Source organism: Prenolepis imparis, unplaced genomic scaffold (genome assembly GCF_030444845.1).
Source record: "Prenolepis imparis isolate NDT839.2.m4 unplaced genomic scaffold, iyPreImpa1.0 SCAF_4, whole genome shotgun sequence".
NCBI classification, from domain to species: domain Eukaryota; kingdom Metazoa; phylum Arthropoda; class Insecta; order Hymenoptera; family Formicidae; genus Prenolepis; species Prenolepis imparis.
In genome coordinates, this window is record NW_028141162.1 from 4,425,790 (window position 1) to 4,440,252 (window position 14,463).

Sequence of the window (14,463 nt, forward strand, 5' to 3'; positions counted from 1 at the left end):
TCAAAAAACTATCAATATATTCATGTCAATTCCGATCAATATCATTCGACGCTTAAATGTACACAATATAGCAGAGAAAGAACACAACTTTGGTGACTAATTATTTTAAGAAAATTAATTGGCAAACACGAAAGTGCATAATATGTAACAAGAGTGTACAAAACAGTGATTTTTCCTTTTTTTTTTTTTAAACATTTAAAGTTTAAAGTATCACGAGACTGATAAACCTTTAGACTTCAGAATAACAAAATAGAAAAAACGATAAATATTATTTTTGAATTAATTATAAATGCTTTTACGTACAATGAGTAAAATTGAGTAAAATATATTAAACTATTCAAATGTTTAGCATGTGTTTATCACAAATATTATAAATATTCAAATCAAATGTGTATATTTTGAATTTTATAAATATTATATATATATATATTTAAGTTTAAATATTGGGTTGCAACAACTCGTAATATTGATGCAATTGTTATGTTTGCAAGATATTGAGAGTTAATTGGACATATTGTATGATCAATTATATGTGAAATTCAAGATTTTGAATCATGATGACATATTGCACTCTCTCACTCTTTCTCTCTCTCTCTCTCTCTCTCTCTCTCTCTCTCTCTCTCTCTCTCTCTCTCTCTCTCTCTCTCTCTCGATAGGCACAAATAAAATTTCGTTTTTCCATTTTCGCGACGGGAGCCGGATCGACTGTGCACTGTGGAAATTCGAGGCGGCAACGCGCAGGCGGTACTAGATTCGTTCCTTCCGGCGAAAAATCGTCTCTGGTTGAAATACTATTCGCGGTAAAGAGAAGAACTTTGAGTCGGAGACACGGATAAAAGTAGACGAGGGTGAAAGGGCAAGGAGATGGAACCGATATCTGCTGCGGTTCAGAGAGATCCATCGTTTTACCGCGACAGAGATTGTTCTGTGATCTCTCGAAAAAAGGATACGATCGAAATGGATTAAATGAGGATAACGTAGCAGCGTGATCTGGGCATATAGGACGCACTGCGGTACCGGTGACAAAGTTACGTTGTCGCGTGTAACGAAGTAGATTACTTTGGGTAACAGAGGATCGTAATTCCCTAAGCAAATAGCATCGATAGTATAATGAACGCAATGTCTAAATATAATGTATTTAGTTTATTTGCTAAACAGTTAATATATTTTATTGCAAATATTGTCAATAAGATATAATTTTGTGAGAAATAATTATATAATTAAATAATAATTCTTCTTTTAAAAAAAATAAAATAAAAAATAATTTTAAACAGTTTTGCATTGTAATCCATATATTTATTACAACTACTGTAACATAAAAAAATTTTTATTGATGCAGAATATAATAAATAAGAAATTATGTAAGTTTATTTTGTTCTTGACGTATAATTTTATTCTGTTATGTATTATTTCTGATATATATCAGTTTGAGAAGGAAGCAAAGAAACTCTCTCATGGATAAATTGCCATATTTCAATCTTCGAAGCCTGTACAGCCGATTGGTCAAAAATGATCATCTATGATTTATATAAAGAGTTTTTTGGCACTGATCCGCTTCGCATTGCCCGACCTATTTATCTTACTCAGACGGTCTGGTCTATTTTATCTACAAGGAACAGCAATCGAAAATGCGCTTAAAATGCTATTCGTTCTTTCTTTTTTCTCTTTTTGCAGCCTTATATGTTTCGATACACAATATTCAACACAAAAATAAGATCCATAAATTTTATATTTGACGTATAGGAACTATAATTAGTGTGCAATAGTTATTAAAATTGTGGCAGTAAATATCGTTTTAACATTTTTTATCTCTTTATAAAAAGATTCTAGAGATATAAATGTATTTAATAAATGTATATGACCGGACAGTTTCAATTGTGTTTTTTCACATGAAAGCTACATTAATATCTTCGTGTATATGTACATACATATATCTTCAGCTTTGTTCAAGAGTGACGTAATGTGCCTTTCTCTTTCACTGCCGTTATCCTATCCATTGCAGACAATCTCTTAAAGCTCTCTGTCGCAGGCTCGTTAACAGGAACAAGTTATAGTGCAATAACGCGATAGAGTAAGGGACAGCAGCGCGATAAGGACCCTTATCGCGAATAACGCTGATTCATTATATCATTAAAGAGAATTCTTTCTTTTAACCGTAACTTTATGTAAATTACGAAAAGAGTTATCTATTATTTGTTCGCTAACGTTGCATTTTTTCTGGCTTAACTCGATTAACTGGATCAATTTCAAAAATTTCTGAACGAAACGCGATGAATTACACGAAACATTATCAGCCCGTTATCGGCCTAGTCCGAGGCTGACCGGACAATTGATGGGATCGAATGCTATGGAATACCTGAAGCCGAAATCGTGTCATTCATCCGGGCGAAGCTGAAGCAGGTAGCAACCTCTCGAGACAAGTGGCACCATCGACATGGTAACGGCCTGGTAACTGCCTCGTAAGCCGCCTAACGGAGCACCAACGGCGATCCTAACGGCCGATCCTCGGCGTTCTGATCAGACTTAGTGCAATGGCCACTTCATCAAGCATCACACGCCTAAATCCTTGGATCTCGAGTGTGAGTGTCGTTCTCTCCAATCGACCACACGGAGAGTCACGTGGAAATTCACGTGGAAATTGATCTCACGCGATCTCGCGAGCTTAACGTCTCGATCGACGACGGACGATGCGGACGATTTGCGAGGCGATAATCGATCTTTCGTGTGGTACTTCCGCAGTTGATCGCGGGATAATGCGGCGGGCCAATTATCGGCCGAAATAGCGCGCCGCTTCCGTAGGCCAATATTCGTTCGGATCACCTCGTTAGTCGATGATAATGGCACCCTGCGTGCGTGTATTCCAATGGATGATGTAATTTACTCCATTGGCGTAATAAACGCGTTGCGCTACTCGTGTTTCGCCGGTTACGATCGTAATCCTAATTATAGCATGGATCGGTAGATCACGAGATGTCGAAAGTGAAATTGAATCACTTGAACTTTAATCGTAATCGCGGGGAACCTGGACGTAAAAATTCGCAATTTATAATGTATATATTTGCTTTTTTTCATGTTATTTTTTTGATTATTCTTCGAATGTCTATGCAGCTGCTCGGAAAGTGATAGCGGGACTCGACTTCGATGGCAACAATGACGTTGATACATCCATCGATACTGATGGTTCTTGAATCGGTCGGGATTACCGGCGCGTTTCCCGGGTAATGCTGTTTCCTTGTTTCTCTTCCGCCTGGCTGAAGAGCGTATTGTGGTTGGGGCTATCCCATTACGAGGCCACTGTTTGATATCGGCGGGAGAAGGATGGACATAGGTGAATGGATCACTCGCGATTCCCGCGTCGATTAATTTGCAGTTCTATCTCAAGTGTTCATCACGCGCTTCTAACAGTCGTCATTACGTTAGAGATGTTTGTCATGATTTAATGTCTGTTAAACAATCTTAATTCTTACATTATATAAAACACTTGTATCATAACATGCAGATACTAGCACTATATTAATTTTGTTATGTATTTAAAGATAGTTTAGTTCCCGAAATTTGATGTGAAATTTATTCTTTAAAATACATGTCAAATCTCTCTCTCTCTCTCTCTCTCTCTCTCTCTCTCTCTCTCTCTCTCTCTCTCTCTCTCTTTAATATGACCCTTATTGTTTCCATTTTTAGCGAAGGTGTGAAACACACTTATACACAATAATAATTAAATATTATTCATTCCATATTTAAATGTGTATATATTGTATATATAACAAGTTTTTTCTTCTTTTTTAATTAAAAGTAGTCATACACTATACACTTGTTACCATTCAAAATGCAATATTATAAGTATCGCGGAAAACACAGACAATAGATACAATTTCCAGATTAAAATATTGTGAAATCATGAAGTTCAATTTAACAGGCACCAAGATGTCGACAATTATACGAGACTTATTCTCGTGGAGTTTCTTTCACAGGAAAAATTCGATTCGGGTAATCGCGTGAACGAATGTCGGGCTCTCGATCATTAAATTGATATTCCGTGAATCGGTGTCAGGAGCACTCGATATCTCGCCTGAATAGGCTTGTTTCGCGTTGAATCGCGAAGGGTTCGTATTCCCGCCAGCAGCGGAGGGGTCGCGTTCCTCCACCGGACAAACTGGCCACCCTTTCGACGACGGAGGACAATAGAGCTTCGTTCAATATTTTCCATCAACAGGCTGCACGCGCTCGTCTCGTTATAAAGTCTGTTCGATCGGCAAACATCGCGTTCTGGGATAGTGCATCTCATGAGTGAGAAGTATATTCTCTTAAAAATGTTCGCGATGTACTTTCAGCTAAATAAAATGCTTAATTTAATTAAATTAAAAATTTTTTTATTTGGCTTTCTACGGGAGTAATTTTTTAATTACATTTGAGTTGTTTGCCGCGAATCTAAATATTTCGAAATTTATTATCAAGCGTATTTATCATTTCTTGCGAGCTATATTCCCCATTAAATAATTGGTTGCCACCATACATAAATTCTAGATGTTTCTATTAAAAAAATAATACAAAATCATATTACAAAATATTTAAAGAGGACACTCTTTTATATAATTTCAGTAAATAAAAATAGTCCGTGCGTTGATTTAAATTGAAACAAAAACAAAATACGAATTATATTTAAGAGAAATGAAAAGCGTCATCGAAGTCTTTAATGGGATAGGGGGCATCACGGATTTTCGCTATATGGATTTAAGCACCTTAGGTATTATCAAGATCGTGAGTAATCTTGGCGTCTGCGTGCATCTGTGCCCAATATTCCGGCGACTGTCTTGGAGTCACTCTCTCACGACACCCTCGTATTCTATCTACTTCGTACGACAACTCAACTCAACGCGTAGAGAGAACCGATGACAAACCTTGCCATCTAAACAAAGGGCCTCATGCCGCAAATGCGCACCAGACACGCAATTTCCGCGCGACATGTAAATTGCACGAAATGAATTTCTGCCAATCACGCACGTGTGCCAGCCGCGCACGATCGGGGAAGGCCGTGTGGTTCCGTGCTGTGTAAAGCATATTTTCGAAAAAATACACGCCCATTTATATAACAAAGCCTATAAAAAAGAAAAAAGAAAAAATATATAAAATAGAGAAAGCGTTGTGATGTTGAAAATTGCATTATTTATCGATAGAAGCATTTTCTTTTAATTTTTGCTGTCGCATTTTCTGTGTAAAATTATTATATTAAATTGAATCATTTATATCAATTATTACGTTATTCTTGTTGCTACAAGTGCAACGCAGATTCATGTAATTTAACGCAATTTTTCAGCGTGTGCTTTTAATAGAGTTAGTGGCCATAATATATGCATTATTTATTGCATTATTTTTTTCAATAATTGCGAAATGGAAATATTCACTTTTATAATTAAAAAATTGATCAAAGCTTTAAATACAAAGCAAAGATTAATACTAACCTGTGATTCGCATAAAGATTAAATTAATTCGAGAATTCGTATAAATGAGATATATTAATGCTTGCTATAATATTTATTTTATCGTTATATAGTATTCAGATTATATGGAGCAATCTAATCGATAAAAAAAAAACATTATGTGTGTGTATACTCATTGTATATATTTCGATTTTAATAATATGTATACTTATCTGTAATTTTTCTGCTAAATGTGCAAGATCAAATATTTGTACGTATTAAAAATCTCGTGCTTATTCTGACATAAAATTAAAGACAAGAAAGAACAACTTAATGCATTAAATATATGTTTCTTTCTGATATCATATTTATAATATATTATGCATTTTAATATAAGCTATATATTTTTAATAAAATTATGTTCGTGAAAATCATTCTACTTCTAAATTGTTCATAGTTCGTTTCCCAAGATTTTCCAAGATTTTTGTTAATAGGCCTTTTCCAAACTTTTAAAAGAGAGAAAAGATCAGACACATAAAAGCAAGAGTGGCAATCCTCAGAAATATAATTCCAACACCTTTTCCATTCTTATAAATTTCGTCAGTTACTGTGAGAGGGAAGGAACGTTTCATCCCCGAGAAGTGCGACAACGCGGGAGATGAGGAATTAAATCGGAGGGGCCAGCGGCAGCCAAAGGGTGCTAAGATTTTGCCTTCCGCGCGTTCATCCGGCTTGTCGAATCGGGTCCCGAGATTCGCATACGCGGCTCCCGCTCGATGGCTCATACGTCATGTCGATACCTCCATTCACATGATTGATGTTGGGCGTCATTCGATAGACGCGACGACATAAATCAAAAGATGCCCTTATACAAGTACGAACCCTTTTCTTTTCGCTCTTCTTCTTTTTTCCTTTTCCATCACTTTCTCCTCCTCTCTCTCTCTCTCTTTCTCTGTCTTTCTTTTTTTTTCTCTTATATAAGGTGCCGTTGGGCGTTATCAAATCGGTCAACAATAGGGAGGAAAAGGAGATTAAATACCAAACGCGAGAGAGAGGGGGAAAGAGGAAAAAGAGAAAGAGAGATGGGCTTCGAATATTGGGGTATAGTGAGAGCGGTATGAGTTGACGAGGGTGCCAGAAGAGGAGGTTGTATTACCGTATAATCTCGAAGCATGTAGGGCTTGGATCCGCCTTGTACTCCCTTCCGTAATACGTCCCGTGATAGTCATTGTCGACGTATTATCCGATTACGGGCGGAAAAAGAGCGCGATGCTTCGTTAATACCGCAATCTAATAACGGCAAAAGTATTTCGTTTCCTTGCAGTTACGTTACAATAGAGGAAGCACTTTAATTTCTAATCGCGAGTCACATTAAATTAAATTAATCTTATTATACGAATTACTGCAAATACATACGAATATATATATATTACGTATATCAATACACAATCTCTTTACGAAAGATTATATGTATAATTAGATTCTATATAATTCTATTTATTATTGTTATTATATATATCTTTATTTTTAGATAAAATTAATTCAGTCATCTGTCTAAAGAATAGTACAAGATATTTGACAAATGATGTCGTTGTAGTTTTAAATATGAAGGTCGAATGCTTTCATTTCTGTAACATCGGAGTTTATATTTGAATACACACTTGTCAAATGTTTCCGAATGTGGCAACTTTTGTATCAGCAATATACATACAATGGAAAAAATGCGGAACACTTTGCTGCATCTCATTTTGAAATCATTAATTGCTCTCTTTAAGCGGCGAGTTACGCAAGTGGCGAAACAGGTGCGTGCAATTATTCATTGTCAATAACGATTAACAAATAGAGATCGCCATTCGACAGTGCGGTATAAATATCGCGCTGTTGTGCACTGCGGTGCAAGCATTCGATACGCAAGATTACAACATGAGACCGATAGTGGTGTGTCTAATCGTAGCTATCCTGGTCTGCGTCATGATCCAGGAATCCAAGGTAAGTAATTTGAACTTGATAATTCCTTGTGTCAGAGAATAATAATGCATTACTTTGTTTGCAGGGAGATGTACCGCAGGACAATGATTACACTCACCCCCAGAACCCGAAAAGCTGGACTAGTTCTTTTAGTCAAGAAGATTTTAAAGATTTGAGTGAGCAAAATAAACGATTTAAGCGTACAGTTTACGTCGCAATGAATAACACCGCTTTGAACCGATTGATCTATTTGCTTGGATAAACGTGAGACATAATTATGATATATACTCCCGCTTTTATCAGCATTGGCAAAATACGCATGAAGAAAGAGTCAAGTCTGCAAACTGGTGAAGGAAAATAATGTTAAAATGTATAAGAAACTTTATTCCAATATACTATATGATTATAATTTTGCTAAATTAACAAGGCAAACTAACATATTTTGGAATTGTAGCCTGTGAAAGAAATAGTCTCTGCAATAAAAATATACTATAATATATTGATATTTAAATTTTCAAATTTTTATAGGAAATTCGAGTTTAGTGAAACTGCCATACTAGAAATATCCGCTCGGGCGACTTTTTTCCTTATAGACAAATCTTAAATCTTTTCGTCACATCTCGAAAACGAAGGGTGAATATCCAATGTAAAATTCGGTAATCAAACAAATTCGAGCAGTTTTCTAAAAAATATATAATAATTTTCTATCGTCATGTGTCTAAATTTTTTTAAGTATATATTTGATGTGAAGTATATTCTTAGTGCGAATTAATCTACATCTTTTATGTAAAAAAAGAAAAAAAAAACTAAAAATTCTACGCGATTACTTGACACATTGCTAGTTAGAAAAAGACCCATCATTGCTATTGATACAACGTGTATGTCAAGCATACGTGAGAGTGTATATAGAGCTTTATCGCTTCTCTTTATCGTGCCTGCGGGCCCCTCGACGAACATGCTGGATTTGCGATGATGATGTCTTCGAGAGATGTGGCGAAAAGCGGTAAGATATGCCGGTAAAGAAAAAAGTCGTTCAAGCGCACATTTCTATCCTGCGCGGCTTCGCTAGGCTAGAATTTATTTTCCCTATGAGATGTGCGTGCATGTGTGTATGTGCGTATCGTCGCAGCCGGGTACCTACGATATTCCGCATGCCGTATTCACATATTTCCATACATAAATTTCATAGAGGTGAAAGTAGATGCCTTTGGTTTGCGTGTTGCCGACGATCGTATGACGACGCGTTTTTTGGGGAAGACTCTACTTCGATTACTCTACTTACATTACAACTTCGGATAAAAATAGAGACGTCAGACACATGAAAATCTATTTTTATGTTGTTGTACTTTTGAAACAGAAACGTCGCACAGTTATCAAAGTTTATCACGCAGTCGCCCCTTTTAAATTAAAAACACCTTTATATCGCTTTTTTAATCATCGATTCTATTTTCTTTCGTAAAAGCGTGGCGCGGTGTAAAAGCGCAAAAAAAAAAAAGATTTTAATACGGCAAAAGCCAGCAGCAGCAGTAGCAGCGTGGTCACGTCAGCTCGGTGGCGTAACCTAATTTTCAGCGATTAAATGCAACGAGCGCGATAATGCTTGTAAATTGAGCGAATTATGCCACCGGTGCTGGCACCCGACGTAGCCTCGTCTGATTAACATGCACGTTACGCCGGATAATGCCGTTCGACCTGACATTTGCATTGGTACGCATCGAACGGCCTGAGATTTTAGCACGTGGGCCTTAAACGGATAGTCGTGTAAAGCGCGTAAACTGCTCGCAATAATTACATTCACCCCTAGTGCGAAGTAAATACAATAGAATGATCTCTTCATTTTCGAGTCAAAATTGTTCATATGCGTACTTTTGCAGAGAGATAAAGAACGTTATTTGAATGAACCGTTTTATAAAAAACAAATAAAATAAAATATTTATTTATTGCGAAATGTTTCACGCTGCGGTTTCTCTTTATCCGCTTCGATATGTTACGTGCAAAATCTTTTGAGAGAGTGATGGAAATGGCGACGGAAACATTCTTCGACGTCGACAGATTGTTAGTTCACGTGTTCAAGCAGCCGTCCTGTTACCAATTTCCTGCGCGTTTTTCCTCGGGCTATAGAGATCCCGGCCAGGTGAAATCATGGCTACCTCCATGAGAAAAGAAACCGACCCCCACGGTTGTAGGAACTTCTGCTCGCGACAGCTACAGCTTTTCGTTCTTCCGCTTCATTCAGACCGTGTTCCCGAGTCTCCCCCTCTACCACCCCTCTCGCTCTCTCTCATCTCCCCTTTCTATCTTTCTCTTTCTTTCTCGTCAACTAGTGTCGTAGTCAGGATTTACCATTCGTGTGCGACGTTTTCACTGTTGCGTATCGAATGCAGAGAACCGGCAGCCAACCCCTTCGTTTTGGTCCACGAGTGCGAATCCTCGAAATGCGTGGGATGGAAAGGACGAGGGAGGATGCGGGAACGGGGGAAGCACCGATTCGACGAGGGAAGGATCGCAGAGAGGTCGGACACCACGTAAATTGCATACCCGATTGCGGTCTACTGAAGAGTGGTGCCCTCCACCGTGCCGCCGTTCCCCCTGCCCTCGTTCGGATGCCGCGACCCCAAACTGGATCTAACAAGCCGGCGACCGCAGGCCAGGTTCGGCTTGCAACAGGATCGCCACCTCTGGGGACCGCCGGTGGCTACACGCTGTGTGAACTGTCCCCTGTATGTGTGTGTGTGTGTGTGTGTGTGTGTGTGTGTGTGTGTGTGTGTATCTCGACTGCACCAACCCTTACGGTGAAAATCTTTGTATGCCATCCACCCACTCGCTCGTCCTAACAAGCCTGCTTATGTCCATTCGTAAACCGCCACGGTGAGCGGAAGAAACGTCGCGTTTTCTTCGGCGACGCGACTCGATAAAGGATACAACGACGGATGTGAAAATCTATTGGGGCTGAAGAAGTCTGACGTCTCAGATTTTAATTACAAATGTACGACGTTCTCTCTTAATAGACTGCGATTTTTGTTACAATTGTTGTCGGCAACGATTGTCACGCAGGGGGTGAAATCACCGTGACTTTTTGTTACGACAAAGATGTAACGAGCCGCATGCCATAATGACGTTGTCACAGCGTTGTCACTGCGTTAGACAGAAAGCGATGCCACCCGCTGATCCCGAAGAATACGACCCGCGCTCTAACCAAGACTTTTCACGGAGGTGAAATAAAAGGGAATTCGCATAATAGGCTTCGCGCATCGAGCACGAATGGTATTGTCAGATAGTAGAAGCTAAATAGACTCGAGCAATTATTTCACGAAACAGTTAATTGCTGCGAACACAAGTCTTTGTTGGAGAAAGTCTCTTATTCTCATTTATCACTGTCACACCAACGCCATGAATTTCTGTCTCGATTTTTTGTCTCATTAGTATGTGCGCTAGGAAGTATATTTAAAAATATAGTTTAGGGAAATATATTAAATGTATAAAAGTACATTTAAATAAAAAAAAATTTCTCTCCATAGAAATATTTATTTATAAATTCGAAAATATTTCTTTTAGTTTTTTTCCAACTTCTCACTTTTGCATGGCACACGTCAAGTTTTTCTCGTTTCGTTAAAATGTATTCTATCGCGACGTATCAGGCGGGATCGCAAACTTTAAACTGCACCATTAATGCAAAACGGTAGGCTTCCACCAATGATTTTTTGAATAGTTCTTGGCACGTTAGAACGATTGTCGTAGCCGCGCGTCTTTGGCGCGCAATAGGAAAGGAAGTGAGCGCTTGAATAAAGCATAGCACCATTTCACGGAAACCCCTACTGCAAACTTCTCACGACGACCACATTAGAAAACTTTCTACGATTGTACGATCCGAATATCCAAACTCGGGGATATTCCATTATATAAGGTCAATTATATAGGATGTTTCAAAATCACACCAGATTTTTCAAATAATAGAAAGATTCTTTAAACAAATTTGGACTCGATTGTTCCTTAGACCTTAGACGAAATATAAGGGGGATTATTATTTATTAAAATTTTTTTATAATTATTCAATTTTTTGCATTATGTGTATATCTTTATAATCAAGCATCAAATAAGAATTATATTTTAAAGTTTTTTAAATACTTTTGAAAATTGCTTGCTTTTTCGAAAAAAAAATTATTGCTTTTTATATAGAAAAAGCATTCATAATTTATTAGCACAGCGCACTTTATCTTATGATTTATATTAATATTTGAATTTAAAAATTTCAAATATATAATTCAAATATAATAAATAAAATATTGAATAAAATAAATAATAAATCTAGATTTATTTTTAAAAACGCAAACGTCGGTCATTTAGCGGTGTGATGAATTAATTCTAAGCAGCAACGAACAAACTTCAATCGGTACTCTCTCTTCTTCGAGATAAATCCGATTCGTCTTAAGCCCAATCGTGTGGCAATCGCAGACATCTATCCAGATGAAACACTGGCAACAACCGACGCAGGATAGTCATCCCCTGCGGTATTTCTACGCGGGGCGGCTGTGAGTTTCGGATATCGAAGAAGGAGACGCTGAAGATGAGAGAGAAGGAGAAGATGGAAGTGGAGGTGAGAGTTTGTGTTCGGAGGTAAGAGGCTGAAGAGCCCATCTGGCTTCCAATCAGAGCGTTGCCACCAGCACATGTGTTCACGGCACATTGGAGGTGGCGGCTCAATCAACGAGGGTGCATCCCTCTCCGACCTCCTTCGTCAACCCCTCACTCTGGCAACTTTATATCACATAATCGAGCCTTGAAGCCGCCGCTCCGTACCTCGTTTACCCTCTCTTTCCCCTCTCTTCCTCCCACCCTAATATCATCCCTTTCGGCCCGTCTCTCCTCGTCCTTTCCGCCCAGCTGTCTTTCTTTCTCCGTTTCTTTCGACGGAGCCGCGTCTTTTCATCCTTCAGATACCAGTAGCTCTCGACATCGTACTAGCTCTTCCACCGCTCTTGTATCCCGTTTCCGCATTTACGATCTGGCCATCTCTCTTTTTTTCGTCAATTCTACGCCTCTTTCTCTCCCTCTTTCATCTTCGAGTGACTCTAACGCGCATCAATGACAGTACCTAACGGTGTTAATGGCAGGATAAGTAATTGCGGAAGGAAGAAAATGCATCGTCCATTGCGAGAGAAACGGCGCGATGTAACTGTGAAAAGTAATCACCTGCCGAGGTTTGATACAGCTACCTGTATCGTCGAGAAACACGACGGGGAGTCTGAGGAAACTGCTATCGACCGGAAAGATCCGACCGGCGATTAGCTTCTCGAGGAGCTACGACGAGAACTTATAAATCGTAATAGAGAAAGAGAGAGAGTCTTACGTAATTATTGCGCTTGTAGCGTTTACATCCTCACCCTCTTCCGCTTCTTTCAAACATCCATTTCCGTTCGACGTGGAAGAAACTTGCGAGTTCTTATTATAGCGAATAATAATCCAGCGAGATATGTATTTCTTCTCTGTTTAATGATTTTAGAGCATATAAAATCCTTGGCGTTGGCACGAATTTGCGTGAAAGTAATTTTGTAACAGTATTAAAGAAAATTTCATTACACATATTTAAAGCGCGGCTAGACACAAAGCAGTCTGCTGATTTAAACGACTTTCATTTCGAAAGTGTTGCAGAGTATAATCTAAAAGTTATATTATCTATAATGGATCTAGGGAGCTGAAGTATCTTCGTTTAAAGGGGTTCATTTACGAATGCTCACGCAAATTTGCGCAGCAGAATATTGTATAAAATGTGGATTCTCTCTATAGTTACAACATTTTGCAAAGCTGTTACATACGCAACGTATAACACATCTGTGCCACGTTCAATGGCACGGAAGAGATGAATTCATGCGTAATATTTCCAGGACGATTTAGCTTGGACGTCCTTTTTGAAGCACCGTTTAAGTAAATTGGATCCTCTTTTCTCATGCAGATACGGTGCCCCCTTGGCCGAATTGAATTTAAACGGGTCCACTCGTGTCATGCTAATTTACTCATGCCGCCTCATGCTAACGCGTCTTTGACGTTCTTATTTAGAGTACAGTGTATAAACTGTTTCGTTGTTAATACATACAAATTAATTATTTTCTCATACTTCTATATAATCTCGCTCAGTAACAAATTGTAATAAAAAGTTGTCTTGTCATTTTATTTCAAAATTTGTTAACTTCTTACGACTCTAACAATTTTTTTTTATTTTTTGATATTTACATAATACATAAGATGAAATGTTTATTTTATAACTTTTTTGCGTATATGGATTCATTAACATATATAGTAAAGATTAATAGGTTTGCGATAAGAGAATATTATATGCACGAAGATGTAGATAAGTAACTTTAGTACAGGAATAAATGAAAAAATGTGAACGTGCTAATATATTGTCATTTACTTCGCTAATTCAGTCATGCGCGCGAGAAAGTATTCTTAGAGATTGAAGATTTAGCATTTCAATTAATTTACGCGCCTCTTTCTCATACTTGGGATATCTCTGTTGTTACGATCGCGTTCCATAGAAATGCAAATGGTATATAAGGGGTCGCGTGTATCCTTGTAATATTCCATACCTTTGTAATATCGCATCACTATATCGTGTCGGTTTTGCATTAAATAAAGTCCCCAAAGACATTACTTCTCGAATAAGAAGACAATAATGAAGAGAAAGAAATACATATCACAGCTTCTTGTTTTATTGTCTATAAGAAGAAAAAGAGAATGATCTGCCTTTCAGGCTTGACAGCTCTTACTGTGCGTGAAACAGAATATTTTATTTGACCGATAACAATCTTGAACATGGCATGATTATTCGATGCTTTGTATGTCTCGTGACAGAAGAAACGCTTAAATCTCTGCAATGTGCTTAAATTCTCGTTTTATATATTTATCTCTCCATATATAAACCAACTTTATCATTATAAAGATCTTGCGATCTTTTCAGACATTAGTGGTCGAAAATAAGTGTTTATTTGCTAATTTTGGAAAAAAAAAAGAATTAAAAGAGCATTCGTAAGTATTATGTATTATTGTTTTAACGTAAAATTATATTAAATCATTAAACTGA

General features: G+C 37.8%; 1 protein-coding gene and 1 long non-coding RNA gene across 3 annotated transcripts in view; both read left to right on the forward strand.

Moving 5' to 3' along the window:
• Ten-m (teneurin transmembrane protein Ten-m) overlaps positions 1-14,463 on the forward strand; it is an 856,961-nt gene that overhangs the window by 142,642 nt on the left and 699,856 nt on the right. The window lies entirely within an intron of this gene.
• Positions 7,275-7,864, forward strand: LOC145935205 (uncharacterized). The gene is made up of 2 exons (XR_014425176.1): positions 7,275-7,406; positions 7,471-7,864. It is a non-coding gene; the product is annotated as an uncharacterized LOC145935205 (long non-coding RNA).